The 12,031-nt window shown below is 44.1% G+C and overlaps 2 protein-coding genes across 2 annotated transcripts in view; one reads left to right on the top strand and one right to left on the bottom strand.

The window, feature by feature from the left end:
* Positions 1–12,031, top strand: part of LOC138858914 (uncharacterized) — a 428,364-nt gene that overhangs the window by 23,251 nt on the left and 393,082 nt on the right. The gene's annotated exons all lie outside the window — the stretch shown is intronic.
* The window catches only part of LOC118681262 (uncharacterized), a 157,062-nt gene that overhangs the window by 29,575 nt on the left and 115,456 nt on the right, over positions 1–12,031 (bottom strand). Inside the window, exon 4 of the transcript XR_011397943.1 lies at positions 1,366–1,580. The gene's annotated coding sequence lies outside the window, so the exon portion shown is untranslated. The remainder of the gene's footprint in view (positions 1–1,365; positions 1,581–12,031) is intronic.

The raw sequence follows: 12,031 nt of genomic DNA, 5'->3' as shown, positions 1-12,031 counted from the left end.
ACCTTATCAACAGGTTGAAGACGTGAACCCCCGAAGGAGGGGAGAGGCACATTTGGAATCTTATACCTCCTAGTGAATAAAACCATTTCGGTTTTACTTGGGTTGACGGCTAGGCCGCTTCTGTTTGCCCAGTTGGATACTACGTTTAGGTACCCTTCGGTGAGCTCATAGACGGTATTCAGGAATTTACCTTTAACCATAAGAACCACATCATCAGCATAGGCTATCACCCGACAGCCTTGCTCCTCGAGTTCTATAAGTAGGTCGTTTACCACCAAGATCCAGAGCAGTGGTGAGAGTACTCCACCCTGCGGAGTTCCCCTATTAACCTTTCTGGTTGACTTGGCACTACCCCACTCCGCTACGACAGTTCTGTCGCAAAGAAGACTGAAAATGAGGTGTTTGAGGTTCGATTCCACCTCAAACTTTTCGAGGGCTTTAACCACTGCCTCTGGCCGCACGTTATTGAAGGCCCCCTCGATGTCGAGAAAGGTGCCCACTGCAAATTCCTTGTGCATCAGCGATGTCTCCAGCCACGACACTACATCATGCAAAGCAGTGTCGACCGACCTTAACAGCCTTCCTGAAGCTCCCCCAGTGCCACTTCTTCAGCAAAGCGATTCAGTGGAAAATGAGCATCTAGGAGTAGCCTCAGCGACTCCTCGCTACTCGTAGTCCACCCGCTATCTGCATTTCTTAGATACCCCACCGGAGTAGGATTTTTTGCAAGAATGCGTCTAAACCTTGAGGACTCGTGACAGCCCTCTACACTGCCGCAGAAGGCTTTCCACGAAGCCCTCTTGGCTTTCTTCAAGTCGGACTTGTAAATGGCCAATCCGGCCTTGTACAACGCCCAGTCGTCGCTAGAGCCACTTTTACGGGCTTTGTTGAAGAGTTTTCTACTCGAAGATCTGATCTCCGTTAGCTCCGAAGTCCACCAAGGGGGTTTCCCTTTACTTTTCTGAGTTTTCAGAGGACAGGAGCTTTCAAGAGTAGATCTGCTAACAGAGCTAAAAACCTCGACGAGCTCTTCAATCGCGTCCACAGATAGGAACGAATCCCTGTCAGGCGCGGTTGGAAGAACTGATCGAAGCTTCCTGTAATACAGGACCCAATTGGTATTCCTGAAGTTTGTGTAGGTTCTATGCTTCGGGCGCGAGGCGTCCAAGCTTAACCCAATATATTTATGATCAGAAAAGGAGTGGTCGTCTAGAACTCTCCATTTCGAGATCAAGGGAGCAATTTCCCTAGATGCTAGCGTGACGTCAAGGACTTCCGCCCTGCTAGCTGTCACAAAAGCAGGGCAGTTTTCCCTATTACAGATAAAAAGGTCTACATCGCAAATAAAATCAAAAAGTGACTCACCTCTTGCGTTTGTGTCCGAGCTCCCCTAGACGGTGTGCCTTGAGTTGGCATCCGAGCCTATTATAACCGCGGCTCCTTTGCGCCTGGCCTCTGCCAGAGCCATCCTCAGCAAGTTCGGAGGTGGTTCCACCTCGTCGTCGTGCGGCATGTAGGCTGAGACAAGCCAGATTTCCCTAGCACTGTCCTCCAGCCTAGCGGTGACGACGTCCTCGTTGCTGAAATTAGGTAAAAGAAAAACGTTAAGTTCAATTCTGACCAACAGGCAGGCTCTGGTTCTACCTGCGCCAAGAGCTTATGGCTTTTTGTCCTTAGTCCAGATATCCCATAGCTACTCAGCCACGGTTCCTGGATAAGGACAACGTCGGCTTCGTCCCTTCCTAGACGAAGCACTAGATCGGCGGAGGCCGCCTTTGAGTGCTGGAGGTTAATTTGGAGGATCTTCATCCTCCAAACTCCTCTCCAGCAGTGCGAGTTGCGCACCATCGTCCATAACATCGACGCCAGCCTCCTCGAACAGATGCTCGATACTGAAGACGGATCCATCATCACCTGACGATCCGCCCACCGTGCTTACCGCGTCCGAGAGGACAGGGTCGACATCCATTTTCGAGAGGGGAGCTTTCCCACTCTCTTCCGCCCCCGCAGGAGGCAGCGGGCCATCCGCCCTGGCTTCTGTTAGGAGCGTCTTGAGAACGAACCTCTCGAAGCCATAGACCGTTCGTCGGCACACCTAATCAGTTTGTGAATGCCACTCGGCACTTTCACACTTCCACTCGGCGCTTTCACATCTAGGGGGTGGTCCAGGGCTTCCCCTGACCACCTTCATAAAAACAGCGGAGATAGCAGCCGCTACCCGCTTCCACTCGTCATGAGAGATGGCTCCATTCGGTCGTACACCCCAAGCTCCACTGAGCTTGCGAGTTTAGCGATTTCGCTAAACATAGGTGCGGGTCCGACCCGAGGTTTTTTGCCGAGGGAAGATTCCCCCTCCTGCGATCTCGGCCGCTTTATTGAGGAATGGGGCCCGCTCGGCCCCACTTTCCCGTCGCCTACGTCGCTCAGCACCTTTTTGGCCCACTCCAGTGTGCTAGCATGCTGGTCAGATTTCTGATCAGCCTGCTTGCCACCGTAGCGCTCCAAAATCTTGGCAGCCAATCGACGATCAGACTTCAGCTTTTTAGCCGAAGTCACTCGCTTCCCCACCGGGCCCTTAGCGTTCGCTGAGGACCCCGTGACCCCCATGAACTTAGCAGAGGTTCCTCTGCTAGTGCTGGCGATTCCACCTCGCACTTCCGTCCTACCCAAGGTTGCCGTCGGCAGACTCCTGCCGACCCCCCCTGCCTTACCGCCCCCTGTGACGGTAAGCCAGGCACCCCCTGGATTACCTTTCTCACCCTTAACCGGAGACGTTGTCGTCCCCCTCGGTGAAAGTGTCCCCCCCAGGGGACCGTCCACTACAGCGGAGGTCGGTTTCGACCCGCTTCCTCCCTCGTCCTTATTGTTTTTGTTTGTTTGCATTTTGTTCTTGTTGGGTCCCCACTCAGAGCCGCTATCCGTCTCCCGAAAAGGTAGTCGCCTTTTATGGTCCTAAGGTTGTCTCAGTTACGAGGCCAAGGGTTGACGCACGCCCTTATGAGGCAATGCGTTCAGAACCGACCAGCGCAAAGAAGGAGTCATCTCAACAAACCCCTACCACACCAACTTAATGATGACGGGAGGGGAACGTACTCCGAAGCCTGCCATGGTTTTAACGGGACGGAGGCGACCTTGGCATTAGCCCATCAGCCATTTCTGCAGGGTATCACCCCTGCATACTCAGGTGACAGAATACTAAGACCACCAGCCCAGGGTTCAACCGAATCCATCTAATTGTCCAAGCTATGTCCAGGTCGAGCAAAGGTCAGATCAGGAGTTCAAGAAAAAGGCCGTAAAGGCCGCAGGTCATTTGGCGTTACCCAGGATGCACCACGCGGAGGCGAACCTGCTCTATATTATGGATTCTAAGAGCTGTATAAATTTCATTAAAATCTACTGATTATTTGAAAATTCTGACTACCCCTAACCCCTTAATAGCTTTGGGTGATCGAGTCTGCTTATCTAGACAGTTTGCATACTTAGCGTGCGCCACTATACTGCGAAAAAATTTAGATCGGACCACTATAGCATATAGCTGCCACACAAACTGAACAATCGGAATCAAGTGCTTGTATGGAAAACTGTTTTATTTGACGAGGTAACTTCACGAAATTTGGCATGGATTAATATTTAAGGCAATATTACAATCTGCTAAAAAATTGTATAGATCAGTTGACTATAGCATATAGCTGTAATATTAACTGAACGATCGGAATCAAGTGCATGTATGTATTCTCCGCAGAAAGTGTTCTGATCAGATCACTATATCATATAGCTGCCATACGAATTGAACGATCGGAATCAAGTTCTTGTTAAGAGCCTTTGTATTTGTGATGATTATCATATACTTGTATTTTTCTTGTTATTGTTATATGTTAAAAAATGTGTAAAATTTATTAAAATTTACTCAGTGTAGACTGATTAAATTAAAGCGATAAAGCATAATTTAAACTGGATACTTGTTTAAGTAAATACGAGTTTTCTCGAATAAAATTATTAAAAACGCGTATTTCGATTTATTTGTACCAGTTGGATTTAAGAGCGATCTACATATTTATACTCTTGCAACATGTTGCTACAGAGTAAAATAGTTTTGTGCACTTAACGGTTGCTTGTATCACCTAAAACTAATCGAGCGAGATATAGGGTTATACATATATAAATGATCAGGATGAAGAGAGGAGTTGAAATCCAGGTGACTGTCTGTCCGTCCGTCCGTCCGTGCAAGCTCTAACTTGAGTAAAAATTGAGATATCTTTATGAAAATTGGTACACATGTTTATTGGTACCGTCTGACGGTTGGTATTGCAGATAGGCATAATCGCCCACAAAACGCCATTATTTAAAAACAAATAAATTGCCATAACTAAGCTACACAATAAGATACAAGACTGTTATTTGGTACACGGGATCACATTAGGAAGGGCATCTGCAGTTACACTTTTTTTAAAAAGTGGGCGTAGTCTCGCCCCTAATAGGTTTAATGTACATATCTTCTAAACTGCTCAAGGTATCTTAACAAAATTCACTGAGAGCAAATATTTTTAGCACTTCTATCGACAGTGTGAAATCGGGTGACAAGTTCTTTATACATAAGTATACAAAAATATTCTGTGCGTATATTTAGGTGCATTTCATATGATTGTGGTTATATGCAATGCTTCTTGCTAATTATTGATTTTTAATAAAAACATTTCATATGATTGTGTTTATATGCAATGCTTCTTGTTAATTCTTGATTTTTGTGACTGTGTTTTTTTGTTTTTATTAAAAATATTTTTATTTCGCCGCCGTTTATTTGTTGAAGGACTATAACGATTACTTTTTAGAAAAAATTTAAATTTTTAATTATTTAATAAAACCAAATGTAGGGTATGATATAATGTCAAACTTAATTTGCTATTTTGACATTAGTAGTTATTCATTTCGTATCTTAAAAAATATTTATACATATGTATAAGAGTTGAAGCAATAGTTCGATAATGCTCTGTATAACATTTTTAACAATACAATATATTTGAATGCAAATTGAATAACAGTTTATTTATTGAATTTTTTACAATAAACAGATTAATGTACTCTAATTCTCTAGGAACTTTTTCGTTCGTATGAATTGGTTTTTATACATATTTCATTACTTTAGGGTTTGTTAAATTTAGTTAAAAAATGTTCATTATCTCTTTCAGCTCTCACTAATTATACTTTTCTATAACGAATACATGTTTCTTCAAGGCATTTGAAATTTTCAGCGTTGATTTAATTATTGTCTATAGAGTTTTCTGTTCGATATTTGCATTATTTATTAATTTTTTTATAACTTGTGCACTAAACTTCGGTTCTAGGGGTGTTAACACCACCACTTACTTGTCACTTTATTCCGCAAATGAGAAGCGTATGTTTCTTCGTTTCAAAATTATTCACAAACTTTATTTATTTTGATAATTACAAATTATTTTGATAATTACAAACTCAACGCACTCCCTGGTCGCATACCAGTGGAGAGGTAATAAAACGTGGTTGATAGCTGGGATAAATTGACACGCGCGCAAAATAAATGGTGTTTCGTACTCGACAGTCGCTGAGAGAAGAGGGCTGTCCGCTTCGAGCACAGATGTTTTGTTCGGTGTGTTGTGTAGAGACCCTTGTGTGGTGTGTGTGCCAGTGTTGTCTTGTGTGTGGTGTGTCTGACTTCTTCGGGGCGGGAATTTTAACTCATTTGGCCATCCCGTTGCCACAACGTTGCTGAGTCCGAACGTGCGGCGATAGTTCGGCCTACGCCTAGTCGGTGCTACGTTGGGCTGACGCCATGGACAAGACTCCGATCGGGGTGCCGTTCTTCGACGACGTGACACACGATTGGTTTGCTGCGGTCGGTTTGTGCCGCGGATTCGTGGGGCAGGCTGCCGACTGACCTCTCGCCTCGGAGTACGGTGAAGCAACGTGTGATGCTACCTGCCACACATTTGGCACAAAGCACCGGAGTCGCATTCCTGCGTCGTGTGTGTATGTGCCAGACAATTGTTGCAATGCCCATGCGCCTGGGCAACCTGCTGGCGTTGTGTCGCGACATGCCCTTGAAGAGCCCACAGTGCTGCAACTTGTGTGGACGGCAACAAAGGGGGCATCGGATGCGATGGGCGCCTCAGGTGGAGACTATTACGAGCGGTGGTTGACGGTGCGGTTGCGGCTGGTGTTCGGGGCGCCGCGGTTGGCATAATCCCAAGGCGAGGCACAGTGATGGCCGATCGCATTATTGGCGTTGGGGTGGAATACATTTCAGTATCCATATCTATCTGTATGGAGAAAGAGGCGTGACCAACTTTATTTGGTTTGGTGATCGTATTAGTCTACCCATTATTTTGTTAGTATATATGATTGTAATTTGTCATATTATATTTGCGGTTTTTTATTTCTGTTTTTTTCTTGAAGGTATTATTGAACGGATGGTTTACTACATGCGTTTTCGCTATTATTTGAGATTAGCAGGAAGCATAGTTTAACGAGCGGTCTGATTAGCGTTCCGTTTCGAGTACGGAGGTCAACTACTCGTATATGACCGTCGGAACCATGATGAAGCTTCTCTATGCAACCAAGTCGCCATTCTATAGGGGGAAGACAATCGTCATTAATTAAAACCAAATCTCCAAGCTTTTCCGGGAGTTTTCCAGCGGTACCTTTTATGAAGGTCCTTTATATACTCCTCCTTCCATCGGCGGCTGAAATCATGATGGAGAATTTTAATTCTTTCCCATCTATTTTGTAAGGATAGCGACTCCACGCCTGGCTCAGGTATGGCCAGAATGGGTGCTCCTTTTAGAAAGTGCCCTGGAGTTAGGGCTGTGAGATCTAAGGGATCTTGCGAGAGTGTCGTTAGTGGCCGTGAATTGAGAACGGCTTCAATGCGAATTAATAATGTTGTAAATTCTTCATAATTAAATATGTAGTTTCCAGCTACTTTTTTAAAGTGGGATTTAAAGCTTTTTACAGCTGATTCCCATAAACCACCCATATGAGGAGCGCTTGGAGGGATAAACTGCCAGTTAATACCTTGGGGAGCGTACTTTTGTACAATTTCAGGTGAGACTTGCCTGACAAAATTCACGAACTGTTTTTCTGTGGCTCTGTGAGCTCCTATAAATGTCTTGCCATTGTCGCTCATGAGTTTTGACGGAAAACCGCGTCGTCCGACGAAGCGAGCAAATGCCGCGAGAAAAGCCTCCTTTGTCAGATTCGTACATAGCTCGAGGTGTACTGCTTTTGTCGTGAAACAGACAAAGACAGCCACATAGCCTTTCATGAGGGTGGGAGACCTTAACATGGATGCCTTTATATGAAAAGGCCCAGCAAAGTCGACACCTGTAATGGTGAAAGGCAGAGCGAAGTTACAGCGTTCCGGTGGAAGTGCTGCCATAATCTGCGTTCGCATCTTCTGCTTATGCATAGTGCAGATCTTGCACATGAAAATGCATTTCTTTATTTTGGGCTTGAGTCTTGGAATATAAAACTCTTGACGGACTATTTGTTGCATGAGGCGATGTTCTGCGTGTAGCAACAGCACGTGGACATAGTTAAGGTATATGGTGGCAAGTTGCGATTTCTCTGGGATAACTATGGGATGGCGTTCGTTATACGTTAGGCTTGAATTGGCAAGCCGACCATTCGCACGGAGTACTCCTTTCGTGTCAATGAATGGATTTAAGACTAAGAGTGAGCTCTTTTTATCTATCGGCTTCGATTCTCTTAGTAATAATATTTCTCGGCTGAAATAACGCGCTTGCGTAGATGCGATAAGAGCGACCTTTGCTTTTTGTAAGTCTAGATGCGTCACTGTATCGCATTGGGAGTGTAATGAAGTTACTCCCTTAAGTTTAATTTTGAGTCGCTCTATGAACTTGAGCATGTAAGCGATTACCCTGAGTGCTCGGGGAAACGAGGAAAATCGCTCAAAGATGTCATTATCTTGCAATGTTGCGTGAAAGGAGTCGATTTTTCGACTTTCTGGGGCAATTATATTGCGCATGGGCGATTATCGCCAAGAATCAGGAGATTCTGTTAACCATCGGGGACCATTCCACCAGAGGGTGGTGGTGACAAGGTGCAGGGGTTTGCACCCTCTTGTACCTAGATCAGCAGGATTGTCAGCACTGGCTACATGTCGCCAAGTGGCTGATCCTACTAGGTCAAGTATTTGAGACGTTCGGTTGGAAATATACGTCTTCCATGCATGTAGTGGTTTTTCTAACCAGGCTAGTACAATTTCGGAATCGGACCATAGATATAATTTATATTGTGCCATGTTTAAATGCGTTTGTACGATGGACACGAGTTTGGCTAGTAGTAGCGCTCCACATAATTCAAGTCGTGGTAGACTTATTGTTTTTAAAGGAGCCACTTTTGCTTTTGCTACTAGTAAGTGGCATGTGGTCGCATTGTCGCTTTGTGTGCGAACATATAAGGTTGTCAAATATCTCCCTTCCGCTTTTTTGTCTTTTCAATTTCGCGGCTATGTACAAAGCGCTACAGAGCTCGTATCTGGCAACACTATACATAATTTGAAAGGTCTTGACATAACCTACAAAACAACGCTATGCATGATTAGTTTGGATATTGCGTTAAACAGTTATAGACGTGTAAACATGGAGTTCACTAACGCCGAAATTCGCGCTATTTTAAAGTTTTCCTTCGTTAAAGGCAAATCCGCTAGAGAAACGTTCCGTGAGATTAATGGTGTTTTGGGGGATGGTACTCTATCACTTCGAACCGCGGAGGAATGGTTTCGACGATTCAGAGCCGGTGAAAACGTTACTATGGATAAGCCAGCCGGCGGAAGACCTGTGACGACAAATACCGATCAAATCATGAAATACATCGAGTTAGATCGGCATATGGCATCTCGTGACATCGCCCCGGAGATGGGAGTTAGTCACCAAACCATTTTGAACCATCTGCAGAAGGCTGGAAAAAAAGTTTGATGTTTGGGTGCCGCATAATTTGACGCAAAAAAACCTTCTGGACCGAATCAACGCCTGCGATATGCTGCTGAAACGGAACGAACTCGTCCCATTCTTGAAGCGGATGGTGACTGGCGACAAAAAATGGATCACATACGACAATATCAAGCGAAAACGGTCGTGGTCGAAGGCCGGTGAATCGTCCCAAACAGTGGCCAAGCCGGGATTGACGGCCAGGAAGGTTTTGCTGTGTGTTTGGTGGGATTGGAAGGGAATCATCAACTATGAGCTGCTCCCATATGGCCAGACCCTTAATTCTACCATCTACTGCGAACAACTGGACCGCTTGAAGCAGGCGATCGACCAGAAGCGTCCAGAATTGGCCAACAGGAAGAGTGTAGTGTTCCACCAGGACAACGCCAGACCACACACTTCGTTGATGACTCGTCAGAAGCTACGGGAGCTCGGATGGGAGGTTTTATCGCATCCACCGTATAGCCCGGACGTAGCGCCAAGTGATTACCACCTGTTCCTGTCCATTGCGAATGCCCTTGGTGGTGTGAAGTTGAACTCAAAAGAGGCTTGTGAAAAGTGGCTGTCCGAATTCTTCGCAAATAAGGAGGGGGGCTTCTACGAGGAAGGTATTATGAAGTTGCCGTCTAGATGAAAACAGATCATCGAACAAAACGGCGCATATTTTAACTAAATCCGATCACTGCAACACTTTTTATAAAGCATTGAATGAAGAGCAAAAAAGCGGAAGGGAGATATATAGATATAGTGACAACCTTATATATAGTTGCGCAATATGCCTTTTCAGAAGCGTCACAGAAGCAGTGTAGTTCAACTTTGTGCTCTGGGGCATAATTTACCCATCGTGGGATTTGTATCTGTGATATATAATTTAGATTGCTCGAAAACTGGGACCACTTTTCTAAACGAAGTGGTTTTACTTGTTCGTCCCAGTCGGTTCCATCTAACCATAATTATTGTATTAGGATTTTGCCTTGTATCATAATTGGCGAAAGCCATCCTGCGGGGTCGAAAAGTTTTGCCGCAGAGTATAGAATCTGTCGCTTTGTTATGGCGGATAATGCAGATATTGACTCTGTAGTGTATGAAAACTGGTCAGATATCGCATTCCATTGTTTTCCAAGAGTTTTTGTTGTACTTTCCTTTTCGAATTTAAGGAAATCAGTATCTAACAAATTTTCATGTGGTATATTTTTTAGAATATTATGGTGGTTCGCCGTTATCTTTTTCAACGGAAACCCTGCGGTATTTAGGGCTCGTATCACTTGTGATAGTGACTCGTATGCTTATGGAAGACTGTGACTTCCAGACAAGATATCGTCTACATACGTTAGTGTTTTTAACACCTGAGTTGCCAGAGGAAATTCTGACTTGGTGTTTTCTGCCAATTCGTGCAGTGTTCGGATGGCTAGATATGAAGCACAGTTGACGCCAAAGGTAACTGTTTTTAATTTATAGTCGCGGAGTGGACTATTGAGAGATTTTCGAAAAATAATTCGCTGAAAATCTTGATCGTCTTTATGTACGACTATTTGTCTATACATTTTTTCGACGTCTCCGTTAAATACGTATTTGAATATACGCCAATTTAATATGAGGAGCATTAAATCTGGTTGGAGCGTGGGTCCCGTAAATAGAATATCATTTAGGGAATTCCCCGAGCTGGTGGATCTTGGTGCATTAAAGACAACTCTTACTTTAGTTGTTTTTTTGTCTGGCTTTACTACTGCATGGTGCGGTAGTAAAATGAGTAGTATTTGCCATTTATGATTTTTCGCATGGGCTTACTTCCTCCATATGGTCTAAATGGAGGTATTCTTCTAACACGCCATCGTATTCTGGATTAAGCTCACCTTATTTAAGTAAGTTTTTTCCCATACTTAAAAACTGCTGTATTGCAGAGGTGCGAGAGTGACCTAAGGCGAGTGTGTTAGGAAATTGTTGTTTTAGTGGTAGTCGTACGACGTACCGACCATTATCTGATCTAGTAGTTGTGGCTTTGTAAAAGTCTTCACAATACTGATCGTCTGGGGTAGTTATTGATATGGGGGGGAGCTCTTCTAACTCCCAAAATTTTTTCCATTGTGAATTGAGGTATTCGTTTGAGATTTCCTCAACCTGAGTGGGCATGGTGGTAACTGGTTCCGAAACTAGTCCACTTAGGATCCACTCAAAAATAGTATTTTGTGCCAGAAGTGTATTTGAAATTTTCTCAACATCCTCTAGTAATATCTGAGGTATGAGATCGCTGCCTAATAGAAGGTCTATTTGAGCGGGAGTGTTGCAGTTGGGATCTGCTAGCTTTAGGTGTGAAACCTTTTGCCAATGCTTGCTATTTATATGATAGCTTGGAAGCATATTTGTTATTTACGGTAAGACTATAGCTTCTGCCTGTATGTGCTTATCCGCTTGGGGGGAAATTAAGGTAATGGGGCAGATTTTATTTGAGTTTTGGACTACTCTTCCGCCCATTCCCGTGATTTCAAAATTGGCTAGTTTTGTTGGCAGTTGTAGCCTATTTTGAGCCCTAGACGCTATGAAAGATCGTTGTGATCCTTGGTCTATTAAGGCCCTAAGTTTAAACAGTTCTCCTCGGTGTTCGATGGAGACGACTGCTGTGGGTAGTAATACTCTACTTTGATTTTCGGTGTGTAGCGTTTGGGTTTTTAATGCCTTTGAGCAGCATGGTGCTTCTTGGCAATTTTCAGGATTTAGCACTTCAGGATTTGCTGTTGCAACTGAACCCGTGGCTCTTTTCATATTTGCGCTGTTTGGGGGTGATATAGAAAAATTGTTATAATAAAGCATAGAATGATGTCGTTTATGACAATAAACGCAATTAAATTTGCTTTCGCACTCTTTAAGTGTATGCGCATGTGACAAGCAGTTTGTACAAAGTCTTTTTGTTTTTACAAAATTGTTTCGGTCGATAATATTCAATTTTTTGAATCTCTAGCAAGATTTGAGCTTATGTACAGGGGACATAGTTCGCATGACGTTTGTTTGTACTGTTCGGATGTGAACGTTTGATTTTTGAAGAAGCTTCT

This window comes from Bactrocera oleae, chromosome 2 (assembly GCF_042242935.1).
Source record: "Bactrocera oleae isolate idBacOlea1 chromosome 2, idBacOlea1, whole genome shotgun sequence".
In the NCBI taxonomy this organism is placed as follows: Eukaryota; Metazoa; Arthropoda; class Insecta; order Diptera; family Tephritidae; genus Bactrocera; species Bactrocera oleae.
Note: the sequence above shows the minus strand (reverse complement) of the source record. Positions and strands in the feature narration are given on the sequence as shown.